Below are 16,210 nucleotides of genomic sequence, written 5' to 3' on the forward strand. Positions count from 1 at the left end.
AAATATATATTCCAGTTGTTCTTGTGTGAACATATTCTTTATTACATATATGTCAATATTTATCAAATTATCTTTAATTTTACTATAAAAATTTCAAAGTTATGCTAGGCTTCACAGCCAGGCTTATTGCCAGTGCTTTCTACATGAAGCCATTGCTGACGAGAAGCTGGATGCCTCTGTCCAGTCAGCTGTGCGCCCACTGAATAGTTGTGTGGTTTAGATTAGATCTCCCCAGTTTGTTGATGAGAATGTCAGGTAGGACAGAATCAAAGGCTTACAGAAGTCTAAGAGAGATTACATCTATTGCATCCTTTTTATCTACAAGGCCTGTCACTCTATCATAGAAGGAAATTAAATTGGTCTGGCATGATTTGTTCCTTTAAAAGCCATGTTGGTTGCTACCCAGTCCGTTATGCTCTTCTAGGTGATTGCAAATTGATCATTTTGATGATTTATCTTAGTAACTTTCCTGGCACTGTGTTTTAGGCTGATCAGTCTTTCTTTTTTCTTGTTTTAAGGATGGACATTGCATTTACTTTTTTTCTTCTCTTCTGAAAGGATTTGTCTTGATATATGATTTTTTATAATAGCTGATTAAAATCTGACAACATTCTAAAATCTCATTCACATATCATTACAATCTGTCATGTGTGTCATTTTCAACAATTGACTATTAATTCAGACTAATTCATTCATTCCTTTTATTTTTCTAGTGAGTCACTTATCATTTATTGAGTTTATAGGATCTGAGAAAATGATAAGTATATAACCAATGAATTCATAAACCTCTTGAGAAGTTTATAGTTAAGTGCAGGAGACATACAGATAAAGAGATAATTGTAATACAGTTCTGAAATCACTATAGCCAGGATGAGTCAGATGGGGCACCTACCACAGGCATTTACTTCAATAAATCAGGGGAGATTCTCAGGGGAAGTTCATGTCTGAACTGAGTTCCAGTGGCTGAGCAATAGTTAGTAGGTGTTAGATAGGGAAAGTGATGGGAAAAGAGAGTAAGACAAAGAGAATTGGAATCAAATTTGCAAAGACACAGATGTGAGAGTGCAGTAAGCTTGGGGACTCTTGGCATGCCAGTTCAGTGGGATTCAGGCATAGTCTTTCTTTACCCAGACACTGCGGAGCAAGACAGTAGCAAAGCTGGAGAGGATAGTTGTACCCAAATATGGAGATCTTGAATAAATATATAACAAGCTTGGTTTTCTTGAGGGAAACACTTGGGTTCCCTCAAACTTTATCTGACAGTTTTTTATTGAATATCTGTCATTTTAATAACATGAATGGTCATAAATATCAGAAGGATGTAGAACAAACTTTTAGAATATAATCTCATTCCTAATGTCCCTTGCAAATTTCTCAAGGAGTAAATATCTCTACAGACACATAGAAATAAAATTACAATATAAGTAGTTCAGGTAAGAGATAAACTCTTCTCTCAGAGAAGAGTTACTGGGAGTTCATAGAGAATAATATTTGAAATTGAATTTATGTATTTTATAAATTAGATATGGAATAAGAAGCATCTCCGATTTCAATTATTTGGGTAGGTGTAAAATAACATACACTCAAATTCAAAATGAGAGTTATATTCTTACAGTTGTTCAATACTAGCCATAAACTAATACCAAAAATAAATTATGCATGTGTTTGCTAATGATCTTAATCCACACTGTCCTAGTAATGTCAGAAAAAAAGTGAGGAAAGAAAGGATCTTTCTTGTGATAATAATAAAGAGTTCAAACTAACTATGCTACTGAGAAAATTAGACTAGTTCAAAAAGTAGTTTTAAAAGTGTTCTTGAATGTATTGCAGAGATAAGGTAGAGTAAATTACTAAGATAGGAACCAGGGGAGGGTGGAGGTTTAGGGAACAACTCCAGTAGTTGGGGCTACTTTTAAACTTACTATGTTTTCTCTTTTTCTCCCAAACATGAATGGACTAAGTAGCACTTTCTACAGTCTTACAGGTTTTAAAAGCTAGTATTGATGAGCAAGATTTGTGTAAACTATGAGCATCTATTACTCATTAAGATGCTGAGGACAGCGATATGGAATGTTAGTACTTCTAGGCCCCTTTCAGATCCAACTACACAGATCATTTCTGGAAGAAGAAAACATTGAGTGGGTGTTAAATTATTTCTAGGATAACCCAAGAATAAAGGACAGGACAACATGAAAGAAAACCAACAGAATATCAGATAACAGAATAGACCCACAGGCGTTCCATGTATTGGAATAATCCAAAAGAATAGAAACTTTATTGGAGAAATGGGAAATATAAGGACTTGAATGAAAATGCCAGCATTGAAATAAAATAATTGAAAATAATTATATATTATTCCACTAGAAAAAAATTATATTTAAGTTAAATAGTGGATGTGATACAACTGGAAAAAGATGAAGGGTAGATTATGAAGTTGATGCAAGAAACCCAATGAACCCCAAATAGTAGTTGAAATGAAAAAGAAAGCCATGCCTTGATATGCCATAAAAATATTATAGCCAGCTGCAACCAAAAGGGATAAAACAAACTGATTCCTTTAAGGAAATAGCATTAGACTGACAACTGAATTCTCAATAATAATTAAAAAAAATCCAGCTACAGTTGAATAATATATTTAAAGTGCTAGAAAAAATTAACTTACCACACAGATGACTATACCCACTGAAAATATCCTCTAGGATAGAAACATATTTTCAGACAAAAAGCAGAGATAATTCTTTTAAGTAGAACAGCAGCCTGCATGGACTAAAGATTATTCTCCAAGTAGATGGAAAAGGATTCTAAAGTGAAGGTCAGAAAATAAGTAAGAAATAAGAGATTTTAAAAAGAACAAGAAAATGTGAGGAAATATCCAGTGTTGATATTCTATATATAGAATCGAAATACATGACATCAATGATGTATAAGTTGTGGAGGTAATAGAGTTCAAATGTTTTAAAGCCATTTCATTAGAAAGAATTATAAAAGTGGCAAACATATAGCTGAATGTTACAATGTTGAGCAACAGGAGCTAGATTTTAAATAATGATTATTGTATAATGATATTTATATAAAATTTAACAAATGGGCCAAACATTCTTAAAGATTTAGAGTTGTATTAAAAGCATTAAAACTATAAAGAAGAGCAAGGGAGTGATTATTATAAAGTAGTCAGAATACCGTTTTGATTTGAGGGTCAGCAAGGATTTTGAATGGAACTTAGTAAAGGGAACTATGAAAGTGCTGGCAATATCATTTCTTAAATATTGAGTTCACCTTGTTTTCCATTTAATGGTAATTCATTGATTTGTGTATTTTTCTATAGATGTGTTTATGTTTTGCAATTAATTATTTTTAAGTGGAAGAAGAAAAGAAGCTACAAAAATCAAGAGTATCTGAAGTGGAAACAACCTTGAAATCAAAGAAGTGATTTCTCAGTAAGCCCTAAATGATCTTTTTCCTATCCTGGCTATTTGCTTTCTACTTTTTTGGGACTATTACATGTTATTTCACCAATTATAACTTCATTCCGGCATACTAAATGTCTTTTCTTAAAAATGTAAATACCTCTGGTAGCTTGAAGGGCTGTCATCACAAGTATCTTGTTTCTAAATCCCAAAATTCTGTCTAACAAGTCAACAATAATTTATTTTCATTTTACAGGTTAAATTGCCTTTCCTGAACAAGACAGGAATTTAACTGCTATTTATAATATTGTTTCTATAGAGATTAAATTAAATTAAAAAACAAAGTATTGGAATATGATCTATTTATCATCTGAGGAATGCTTGTGCAGTGATTAGCATGACATAAGGGAGAATGGAAAGGATTTAGAGTTTGATAACCAGGACCCAGGTTTTGGTTTTGGTCGTTATTAGCTACTTAACTTAGAGAAAATTACTAATCTCAGTTCCCTTATTTATAAAATTTGGGTAAAGATACCTATGCCCCAAAGATGTTAGGTTCAAGTGAGATAAAACAAATGATAAAGAGTTAAATTCACAACAGTAGGAATAAAATTGTATGCAAGAGATAAAACAGACTAATAAGAATATCATGTGGGACTAAATCATAATTCCATTCAGTTCGTGTTCCATCTTTCACATTGACAGTATTATTTTGAGCAACAACTTCATAATTAAATCCTTCTCTACTGTTCTCAAGGACTTGGAAAATATCCATGGTTTTTATCACTTAACTTTTTTAAACATTTGTAAATTGATTATCAGTATTTTTGTGTGAAATCCTAGCTTGTATTTTCCACAAGGGAAGAGACAGTGTTTGACGTATAGTCAACTGCAAATATTTTATGAATTAGTTAAAAACTCGTCTTGAAGTTCTCAGGCATGAAGTTACATATATTAAATCATTTGCATTAGTGTTAGGCGTTTTAGAATACAGTTGCTGATATTGACATATAGATTTCACAATGTCCTAATCCTCCATGAAATGATAAAAAGTTTTGTTACCATGTTAATTTTTGATTCTATTTGCCCAGATTCATATACATCCCTGTAACACCTCCAGACTCCAGCCATCATGAGCCATGATGACTGTGTATGGACAGTCACAAGTGAAAGTTGTCTGGCCCATGGGGTGAGAAGTTCCTCTCCTTATTTATCAATAACTCCATGCCAACCAAACCAACTGGCAATACCACAGACATTTAAAGGCAGGAGAGGATTGGAAGACACATATAAACTTTGCCAAAATAAACCATCTCTTTTAGAGATGTATAACTGTATAACTGAATGTAATAAAATACAAATATTTGGCTTATGTTTTCCTCTAAAACTTCAGTTTTCAAAGATTCCTGGTGCAAATCATCCAAACTTATACATAGGTCTTTGAGATACTTAAGACACTCTTCTTGCTGTGACTCTGCAAAGGAATGGTGACTGGAAATTGTGACTTAGAATTTCTGAAGACAAGATAATATCAGAGATTGAATTAAATACATAAGCTATAGGACTTTGGTCTGGAGAATCTTTTGGATAAGTAGAAGAATCAATAAGACACTGCCCCAGTGACCCATCCTCTGGGGATTTTCCAGCTGTCTTGTGGAGTTTTTCCTAAGAGGTCTTTCAACAAACTATTTAATTTACAATTTGAATTTAAATCAGAGGGCACTTAACTCTTGAATGCTGGCCTGAATACTAAACTAATGGAAAGAAAAGCCAAGCTGTATTATCTCGAACTCTTAAATTCACAAAGGATTATCTTTTCCAACCCACAACTAATTTTTTTTTTTTTCATCTGAGAAAAACACCTCAATACCTGTATTTGTTGCTTTCTCTTCTATGGGTGGTTTACCTTTAGCTAAGGAATGAGAGGAAACTCAGATGAAAGAAAGAGCTGCTTAGGGATGCTTATAGTTTTTGTGTCTTTCCTAGAGATTTTTGTTTTCTGTTTTTGTTCACACTGACGAAGAAATAACCTGGCCGTGTTTCTATTGTTTCTGGTCCAAAGGGTCAGGGCAGCTTGTAGATCGAAGCATAGTTGGTTTCGTGGTGACCCAAAATGATCCTGGACTTCAAAGAGCTTCCTCTTCTCTCTGCATGAAGAACTCTTTAAAGAAGTCCTTTTTCCTTTTACAAGGTGAATGCTTCAAAGCACGTGGGAGGAGTATTTCCTTCTCAGTGTTTACCTTTCAAAGGTGAGGAGTTCATAGACATTTCCCTGTTTGTACAGTAGAATCTAATCGCTGGCTTTGAGGCAAAGGTTCTCCTTGCTCCTGTTCTACTGTCAGGAGTTTCCCGTGCTCATTTTTCACTCACTGATGCACTAAAGAAGCTGTGCCAGGAGCCTAAAAAAAAAGCTGCATTAATTCCTGGGGAGTATATTTCTGTCAACATTGTATATCACTAAAAAAAGAACTTGGTTCTATTTTCAAAGCCTTTCTTTCTTTCAGAGGTTGTAGAATGTTCACTGAGTGGCCACAAATGACAGGCAAAGTGGATGAGTGGGAAAGTGCACATATTTTCTCACTAGGCTTGAGGGAAGAATGACCATAAAATATTGCAACATTTTTCACCTAGCCACTTGTATTTATACATCCAGTTGAGTATGAGCGCCTCAGTAAAGATAACCTCTATGCTCTCCACAAGATATTCAACAATGTGCAACAAGGAGGAAAAGCAGCTTTGAAAACATACTGAAATTCTATTCAGATCCATGGTGCATCATTTTATGCCATTGTAATCTTTATTTTTCTGCCCTGGGATGGTCTGTGAGGGTAAGGGCAGGGATTTGACCTTATTGGTTTAGAAATACCCTTTGAGGATTAGAATAATGACTGGTACTTTGTTAGAATTTTTTTTTTTAATATGTCTTTTGCATTAATGTGAAAAAATCTTAAACTTTGAATAAAATTGTAGTTTTGGAAACATCTAAAAACAGTTGGGATAGAATCAGGTAATGAAAATAATCTACTTTTGTCATATTATATATCAAAACAACAGATAAAAAACTGATAGAATTATATATAAAATATATAATTAAATATAAACACTATAGTTGTGGCATAAAGGGATATTATTCCTAGAGAAAACCAAATGAATAAAAACACACCAAAATGTTAATGTTAAAGTATTTGAATTATGAATGATATTTTTGTGCATTTGTTATGGCAAAAATTCATATTTAGAAAAAATAATGACGTATTTCCTTCTGTAATTTCTTTCCCTCAGGGAAATTATAAGCAAGAACATCAAAACTCTTTTATTATTACAATCAGTGACTTAAAACTATGATAAAGATAGCAGCTGTTTATTGAAGTTATAATGTGTCAAGCACATTGTTCTATGTGGCATACAAATGATCTCTAATCCAGAATATAGCCTGCAAGGTGAATATTTCAATTTCTACCTTACAGAAGATTTTTTAAATTTTTATTTCAATTTTTAGTGTTGTATTTTGCTCTTCTGTATGTGTACATGTTCTACTCACTCTACCAAATCTCCCATGCCAATACCTCATTTACTTACCCCATCTGCCCTCTCTTGGCTCCTCACCTGTTTCCTCTGGTAACAATTACTTTCTTTCGCTGAATTCAAGTTTTATTCCTACTGTATTTTACCTGTGTATGTTTTTGGTTGTTTATATTCCACAGGTGAGTGAAATCATCCAACATCTGTCTTTAACTTTTTGACTTATTTCACTTAACATAATCACCACAAGATCCAACCATTTTGTCCCAAATGCCACAATTTCATCTTTTTCACAGCTGCATAGTATTCCATCAAGTACATATCCCACAATTTCTTTATTCATTAGTCTGTTGAAGGGCCCTTGAGTTGGTTCCATGACTTAGCAATTGTAAGCAATGCTGCTACATACTAGGTGTAGGTAAATATTTTTGCAGTGAGTTTTCTTTCTTTCTTTCTTTTTTTTTTTTTTGATAAATAACTAAGGGAAGTATTGCTGGATTGGATGGAATTTCTGTTTTTATTTTCTAAAGAAATCTCCATACCCTATGGAAGAGGGACTGTACAAACATATTCCCATCAACAGTAGATGAGAGTTCCTTTTTCACCTAATCTCATGAACATTTTGTTGATTCCATACTTTTTTATATGGACAATTCTCACAGGGAGAGGAGGTTTATTAATGTGGTTTGGTTTGCATTTGCCTTATAATAGTGATTTTGAACCATTTTTCATATGTCTGTGGGCCATCTGAATGTCTACTTTGGAAAAGTGACTAGGTCATTTGCCCATTTTTGATTGGATTTTTTGTTGTTGTTGATGATGTTATAGTTGGATTATGAAAGATCTTTGCAAATTTTGGACATGAGGTTCTTGTCAGGTGAGTGATTTTGCAAATATTTGTTCCCATTCCGAAGTTTGCCTTTTTGTGTTTGTAATGGTTTCTTTTCAGGTACACAGTTATTTAATTTGATGTAGGCCCACCTGTTTATTTTTGCTTTTGTTTCTCTTGCTATTGGGGTTGAGTCCCCAAATAATCTTTGTGGTAGGGTCCTGTAGTATGTCCCCTATTTTTTTCAAGTACTTTATGATTTCAGTTCTTATATCCAAATCTTTAATCTATTTTGAATTAATTTTTGGATATGGAGTTAAGGATGGATATTGTTTCATCTTACATACATTGAAGTATTTCATCTTACGTACATTGAAGTATAGAAAAATGAAACAACTTAAACAGGTCCCATGTGGTGTATAGGATTGTGTATAGCCCTCTAAGCCCATGGCCTTTTATAGACTTCAGAAAGCCCCTTCTAGTGCCCAGTCTTCTCATTAACTAAAGGTCCATGTCCTGATGTAAAAGGGCTCTCTAGATTTATTACCCTCCTATGTAGTCAAACTGGGAGGCCCTCTCCCCAGACTCACCAAGTACATTCCCACACTCAGGCTTCTTCTCATATTGTCTGTAGGCTCCTCCAAACTTTACTAACCTTGTACAACCATTGCAAGATCTCCAAACTATAAATATTCTGGTATCTCTCTAGTTCACTGGAGTTGTGCTTACTTTTGTATTTTTTTACTCTGCTATTCATTGGGCACCTGCTTTCTTGTTTTTTCATATTATCATTATTCTATATTTTATGTGTATATGGTCTTCTCCATAGTTAGAATTTTCTTTTTCGCGTTCAGCTTATGTATTTTACTTATTTTTGTAATAATTGCAGTGTAGCATAATTGTAAAGAGAATAGAATATGGGCTCAGCAAGTTAGTGGTTCTACCACTGTGTGGCCTTTAACAAGTTTTCTATTTCTCTACATTGTTGCTCTTCTGTAAACTGTGACTAATAATATCAGAATACTAATAGACTTGTTAGGAGGATTAAACAACAGAATAAATATAAAGTAAGCATTGGGACATTGAAAGCATGCAATGAATTACTCGTTACCATTATTATTAGAGTATAACTCTTATTAACAAAAAATAACCACTGAAAATTATATAATGATAGTAAACAAAACTTCCAAAAATCCACAAGCATTTTCACATTTCTTTAGATCTTTTCAACATGCATAGGTTTTTAAATTAAAAATGATTTATATTTATATCCTACATTCATGTTATTTAAAACAATGACATTTAAAAAGCTTTTGATACACATTTGCAAAATTGCATATGAATAAATGTGGCCAATCTCAAGAGTAATTGAAATAAGAAAAAAAAAAAGAAGAAAATAATCAGAATTGGAGAAAAGTGATCAAAAGGTACAACTTCCAGTTATAAGATAAATCTGTACTGGGGGTATAATGTGACATGATTATAAGTAACACTCCTATATGATATAGAAAAACATGAGAGAATATCCTAAGGGAGGATATATTATCCTAAGAGCTCTCACCACCAAAATAATTTGTTTCTTTTTTTCTTTTCTTTTTATTTTACCTGTATGAGAAGATGGACGTACACTGAAGCTAATATGTAAATCAAACCATTGGACTGAACACTTTAACCATACTGTGATGCATGCCAATTATTTCTCAATAAAACTGGAAAAAAAAAATCTAGAAAATGAGAACTTTCAAAATAACACCATGGCTGGTTTTGCAGCACTGATGGATTAAAAAATGTTGGCAGATCCATCAAATAGAGTTAATGCTAATTGGTGGGAGTTCTTGAGTGTTGTGTTCTTCTCAAACTAGCAATGACTTTATTGTGGGATGAGTCAAAGGGAAGCAGGTAGAACTCAGTAGACTTTCCTGCTTATCTGTTGAGACAACTAGTGACTCACTGATGTCTCTCTACAGTGGTTATTGTTTGTGACTAATGTTTCCAAACTAATCAGTGACTCTAAAACATTTTCCAATGAATCAAGATGCTCAATGATGCAAGCCCATCTCTTGTTTACTTTATGGGAGAAAAGAAATCACCTTGCTTCTCTCCTACGTGTACCATAAATGGTGTTCTGGTAAATAGAATTCAATTTCAGCCTCAGAATTTAAAAAAGCTACATCCAAAAGCGATTCTGTTTTATTGACACTAAGGCAAGCTGCTTTGTATCACAAGAAGACAAGAAAATAGCTTTGGAATTTCTAGGTTTTCAGGTTCCACCTGTATATTGGTCTGCAAGGGTTCATTTTGCTTGAGGCTTATGCCTGAGATTTGACTCTGTCTGTGAATGACAGAAGGAAAGGACAAGTTTGGGTTACAATAATGAGTAATGAGGGTGATCAATCACTTCACCTAGCTATTACTGAAAACAGTCAGGTATTCAAAAATAACAATCTGAATTGTAGGGGGTTCTTACACTTGATTGGCTTACAAGCAACCAGAAGCCCCTGTGCATTAAATCCTGGGTGTATTTTAAGTAAGGCATGGAGCTGTTTTTTATATGTTAAAATTATGAGGTTATTCAGAATTTCTTCCACTATTCTTGTTGATCAATTGAATACTAATAACTTCATTTGTGATAAGTTAAACAGCATGCACATTACCTCAACAAGGAAAAACACATATAAAAATATCTCTAAACAGAGCACTTGGGTTACTTTTATCAATAAAAGGAAAGTGATTTAGAAATTAATGCCTGCTACTGTTATTGGAATCTGGTGATTGCCAGATGCTATACAGTACAGGTAGTGTTCACTTTAGCTAGAATGAGATTCCGAAACTGGTAGGTCCCTTCTCTGTTATCCCACTCAGTGGCTTCATATTGTCTTCAGTACAAGAATTTAACAGCCTAACACAGCATCTGACCACTTCTTACCTCTATACCATCTGGAGTTCAATCTTCCCTCTAACTCCTCATCTTGTGCTCTCTTCCCCAGTCTGCTGGTGATTTGCAAGTCTCCAGTACACCCTGTTCTGGTTGCTCCAATCCTTGCTCCTGATATGCTCCCTGTGTTCTGAAGCCCTTTCCTGATTACTTCTCTCTTCTCTGACATCAACTACTTCTTTAGGTAGCATCTTAGAGGCCATCACTTCTGTAAAATCTTTCTGGATTCCTTCCTCCCAAGAACAATTGAGGTATTTCTCCCAGATGTTCCTATAGCTTTATTTAAAAGCCTTACATATAACTGACATATAACATTATGTTAGTTTTAGCTGTGCAGCATGAATTATTGCAAAATAATCACCCCAATGAGTCAAGTTGACATTCACTATACATAGTTCCATTTTTTTCAGATCTTTGAAGATTGATTCCCTTAGTAACTTTCAAATACCCAATATAGTCAGCTTGCTGTACGTTGCACCCCCAAAACTGACTCATGTTTTAACTGGAAGTTTATACCTTTTGACCCCTTTCACCCAATTTCTCCCACACCCATTCCCTACCACACAACTGCCTGTACTCTTTCTTCACTTGCCAGTCCCATCAGAGCACTCAGCACATGGTTACATAACTGCTTGTTTGCCTGTGGGTCTTCCCCACTAGGGCAGGGTCTATGTAAAAGAGTTAAATAAATATTTGTCCTCATAAGAACCCAGTCAAGGTAGATATTATCAAACTCATTTTATGGTTGCAGAAACTTAAGCTGCTGAGACGAAATGACTTGTTTCAAATCATGCAGTTAGTATGTGAAGAGCTTGATTTAAGCTGAGATTTCTTTTCATCCAAAGCCCATTGGTGTTTATGATGCTACAATTCACGTTTAATTGCCAAAAATGTAAACATTTGTAATGATAAGTTTGTTAATTCAGAAAACTGATACTCATTTCACAAATGTAACCTAAATGAGTGAATAAATGATGACTCTATTTAGACTAAGAAATGACTTTGTATAGAAACTGATAATTTGTATAGAATCTGATCTGGGGCCCCCTACCAATGGAATTCCAGAATCTCAGCACGGTCCTCTAAGAAAAGATTCAGAGTTCCCCTTGTGACTGGAGACTTTTCATGCTGGCAGAACACTTCTGCCCACTCCTAACTAGCCACTCCCCACTGAGCAATGAGTTGGATAGCCTCCAAATTCTTCCAAGTCGTCTTGCCAGCTGAAGCATGCAGTGTGGTGATGGCACAATTTGATTAGCAAAAATTGAGGGCCAGGACACAGAGAAAGAAATTGGGGGTGGGGTTGAGGCAAGGGGCCTCATCCCAACAGAAGCTCCTGCTGGCAGTTTTGATCTACCTGAGATCTTCTGCCACTGCTTTATTCTGAGTTGGACAAACATTGAAGTTTTTCTTTTTTTGTTAACACTTGTTTCTTCCAAACAGTCTTTACTCTTTCCTTGGGAATTTATTTGATTGTATAGACTTAAAAATGATGAAATGAAGGGATTCTTAAAAAGGATTCATTTGTACAAGCCTGCTCCTTCCCATGTTGTTTTGCCAACTTAGATGTGTAGGTAAGGAGAGATGGGTGGGTCTTTGGATTTAAAAATTTCCTAACTCCTAATTCAGGAGTTAGGGTACTGGGGATGAGATGGAGGGCTGAACTTAGAGTGTGTGAACCAGAATGGGTGATGGGATGTGAGTGTCATTAAGAGGAAGTAGCAACAGGGAGATAAGGGAATAGGGAGTTCTCTCCCTCCTCCCTCTAGGGACACCCTTCATTTGCACTCAGTGTAGTCAGAAACCATTCTGGACTGTCAGTAGGGTAAAGAATGGGGTGAATGAGGGAATTGACAAATACTAAGGGGTTTTGAATGGTGTGGAGGAAGGAGAGTGGCTAAAAGAGAGAAATCCTTTCTATAATAGTGGAAGAAGGCGTTTCCGGGCCTCCCCAGTATCGCAGCGGTTGAGCACTGGGTTGTGAAGCTGCCCGCAGCCTCTGCAATGCCGGTTCAATCCCGGCCACGGGCGAGGGTCCCACGTGGTGCGCAGACCTCTCCTGCCACCCACTGCTCCCCTCAGCAGTGTACTTCGTCAGCTGCCTGTTCTGCTCTCCGCTCTGGCCCTGGTGAATTCTCTCACCCTCTCGCACTTCTGACTGTACCCAGTGCTTGTATAAATAAATAAATTAATTTTTAAAAAAAGGGAAAGGACATTTCTATGAGAGCCACTTCCTTCCACGATATTTTCTGGTGCATTCTAAGCAAGGGCAAACATTTTAGTTTTTATATCTTAGTACATTTATTACCCAGGAAGTTATTAAATGCAGATTCCCAGACTTCACCCTTAAGTTTTTGATTCCAGAGGTCAGTGAACCCTGGGAATGTGCATTTTAAAAATACCCCACATGATTCAAATACAGGTGGCTTATATTCCAAACTTTGAAACAGTGTTCCTATTCTGAGATTCAGAAGTGACTTTATGGTCTACTGTAGTCATATGGCCTTGCATTTTTTTTAATTCATGAAGTTATAGTCTATTAATTAAACAATAGCATTTAATTTAAAATATACATTGAGAACAAAAGACCTATTTTTGTACATCTAAAGCAGATATCATTTATCTTATTGTTGAAAGTTCTGTGTAATGTTGTGCTTTTTCTCCAAATAATTGGCATTGTGACATTCTTCTATCTTCATATTTTAATGGTTTAATATGATTTTTCTCCATGTTTCAGCTTCCTATTTAATCTACTCTTGCCTGTTAAATCAGCTTCCCTTCACGGCAAAGACTGAGGCTGCTTTTGTTAGATTAAACATTGTTTTTTTTATCTGACCCAGCTTTCAGCTTCATCTACTTAGTTATATCATTGGTTAGGTAACAGAAATTGCCAGGATGTCACCCAGTGGGAAAATCAATTCATGAAAGAAGGCTAGGGCTGTGTGTTTGACTATAGAGTATCTCTTTTTCTTTTTCCAAGCATATCTGTCTCAGCACACCTGGGTATTCCTCCCCAGGGCTAAGAAGAAGTTTGAATTGCCCTGCTCTTAATTAGCAACATCCTTTCCCCCTTATATTACAGGTGAACATGATTCATTCTCTTGTATCTATTCCTAAGAGAAAACACTGGGAAAGGACACATCATTGTAAAATGAAGACGGCCAGTGGTGAGGTGCTTAAAAGATAATTTCTCTTTACTGTTCTAGCAGGTTTTAAAATAAATGCTTCTTATGTTGTAATCCAACATCCAACTAGGAGTTAGAAATGCTCTTGTTTCATGAATTTAGATGTTTCAAAGACACATCCACACCCCTCTGACTCTTAGAATCTACTGCTGTTGGCTTAACTCAATTGATCTTAATCTGTGTATATGATATCTTATATACACAACATATACAGAGGACACAACATATACAGACTTCATTCAGTCTAAATCATTTCCCAAGTTGCAGGACAATTTGTGCATGTGTCTATGTGCCTTTTTCTAAGAAGCTCTTTTGTAAATGACGTGAGCTTTCTCTATGGAGTGTTTGATACCAACAAGATAAGCAACTACTGAAGTAATGGCCCAAAACATTGGACCATAAGTAGCCAATCTGCATTGCAAACAATAGTATTTTTCAAGGGGACTCCAAGTTAGTTTTCATAGGAAGCCAAACTTAAAAGTTAGGATTCTTCCTCTCAGGAGAATTTAGAAGGGACTGTATGTTGATCCTTACCTCTCAGAGCCTGAAGACTCATCTATCGCTGACTTAGATTTGGGAAAGTGGTTTGCAATCAACCACATGAACCAAGTGTGGGGTGTTAAATTATTAGTAACTCTCATGCTCAATTTAAAAGCATAACTGTTTGTACCTTTGCACTATTGATTTCTTTTTGAGAATGGGGAAGGAGAAAGTGGATAGTAGGATGATATAGCACATAAAATTTTTCCCTACTCCTCTAACTTCCTTTCCCTACCTTCCCTGCCATAGGATAACTTTCTGATACAAGATTTCTTTATTTGAGAAATGATGTTAGTACCAAGTGGGCAGGCTGGTGGTTTTTGTGGAAAACAAATACTGCAGGGATGTTGAAGAGAAATTAAGGATTTAATGATCTCTTAAATATTTTAAACTATTATTTACTGGTTGAGTCTAGTAAGTTTTACCTTTAAAATGTCATCTTCGGCCTCCCTGGTGGTGCAGTGGTTGAGCGCTGGGTTGCGAAGCTGTCCGCAGCTTCTGCAGTGCCGGTTCAATTCCCGGCCACTGGGTGAGGGTCCCACTTGGCATGCAGACCACTCCTGCTGCCCGCTGTTCCCCTCAGCAGTGTATTTCGTCAGTCTGTCTGTTCTGCTCCCTGCTCTGGCTCTGGTGAATTCTCTCACCCTCTCACGCTTCTGACTATACCCAGTGCTTGTATAAATAAATAAATCTTTAAAAAAAAAATAAAATGTCATCTTGCACACCCTGTAGAATTTAAATTGTGAGAAAAATATATTGCTTTCATTTTCTCATTTCTAACATGGGACTAATAATATCTTTTTACAAGATTTACATGCTTTTAATAAAACACCAGCACACTGTTTAGAAGAGAGCTTGGTGTATTTATGTTGAAAATGTTTGTTATGATTTTATTATATCTACTGAATACAAAAATTGAGAAATGCAAAAATTAAGAAGCTTAGATAAACAGTTGTCTTTCATTTTTTGTTTAATCTTCATTGGGTTTGAGTTTTTAATGTCTTACTGGGCTTTGGACAGGATTAACTTTTGGCTACATAGGTAGATGGCAAGGTAATATCTTACTCTTTACTTGTTTTTTTTTTTCCCCTTTATCCTTCCCCCCGCCCCATATCCTCATGTTCATTTCCCATTTTTCTAGATCCCTTTCCCTGACCTGAATATGTATCTGCCCTGAATTCAACTTGCTTAGGATTCTATTCCTTAACAGCTTTGTTACCGGATTGTCTTTCTGCTAATACCAATAGTTGCACTTAACTAAGGCCTCTTGGAAATTATGCTTATTGGAAAAAGAAATTCTTCTGCTAGAAATATGGGATACATTGAGGAAGTTATTTTAAAGACCAACAGGACTTTCTATCTAAGGGCTTTGTAGAAACACCCCCATGTGCATGATGAGCATGCCATGCAGAGTCAGTTGAAGGTCACCCTCTGCATGGAATTCTGAATTCCACTCCCAACTTACATGCTGAATGGCCTTGAACAAGTTATTAACCTCTCTGGGCCTATATTTTCTTATCTGCAAGAAATGAAAAAAGAAAAAAAGGAGTACCTACATCAGAGGGTTGTTGTAAAAATTAAAGTTCATATAATACAAAACACTTAGAATAATAATAAGAACCTGATGTACGTGCTTATACAAGTGTTTGCTCTTGTTATTGCTAGAACAATCCCAATTTCCATTGTTTTCACAAAATGCATTTCTGCTTAGAAACTAATCCTGTGTCCAACCAAATGTCTTGATTCTGAGTTCAGACTTATCAAGACATCTTTCTATAGAAATTGAGTCTTT

The 16,210-nt window shown here is 35.4% G+C and overlaps 1 long non-coding RNA gene across 2 annotated transcripts in view; it reads right to left on the bottom strand.

Annotated features, from left to right (window-relative positions):
* Window positions 1-15,911, bottom strand: part of LOC129145835 (uncharacterized) — a 42,115-nt gene extending 26,204 nt beyond the window's left edge. For both annotated transcript variants that reach the window (XR_008551931.1, XR_008551932.1), the window contains exon 1: window positions 15,884-15,911. This is a non-coding gene — a long non-coding RNA (uncharacterized LOC129145835). The remainder of the gene's footprint in view (window positions 1-15,883) is intronic.
* Window positions 15,912-16,210: the final 299 nt, after the last annotated feature.

This window comes from Talpa occidentalis, unplaced genomic scaffold, assembly GCF_014898055.3.
Source record: "Talpa occidentalis isolate TD23 unplaced genomic scaffold, MPIMG_talOcc4v2.1 talOcc4.14, whole genome shotgun sequence".
Lineage (NCBI taxonomy): Eukaryota > Metazoa > Chordata > Mammalia > Eulipotyphla > Talpidae > Talpa > Talpa occidentalis.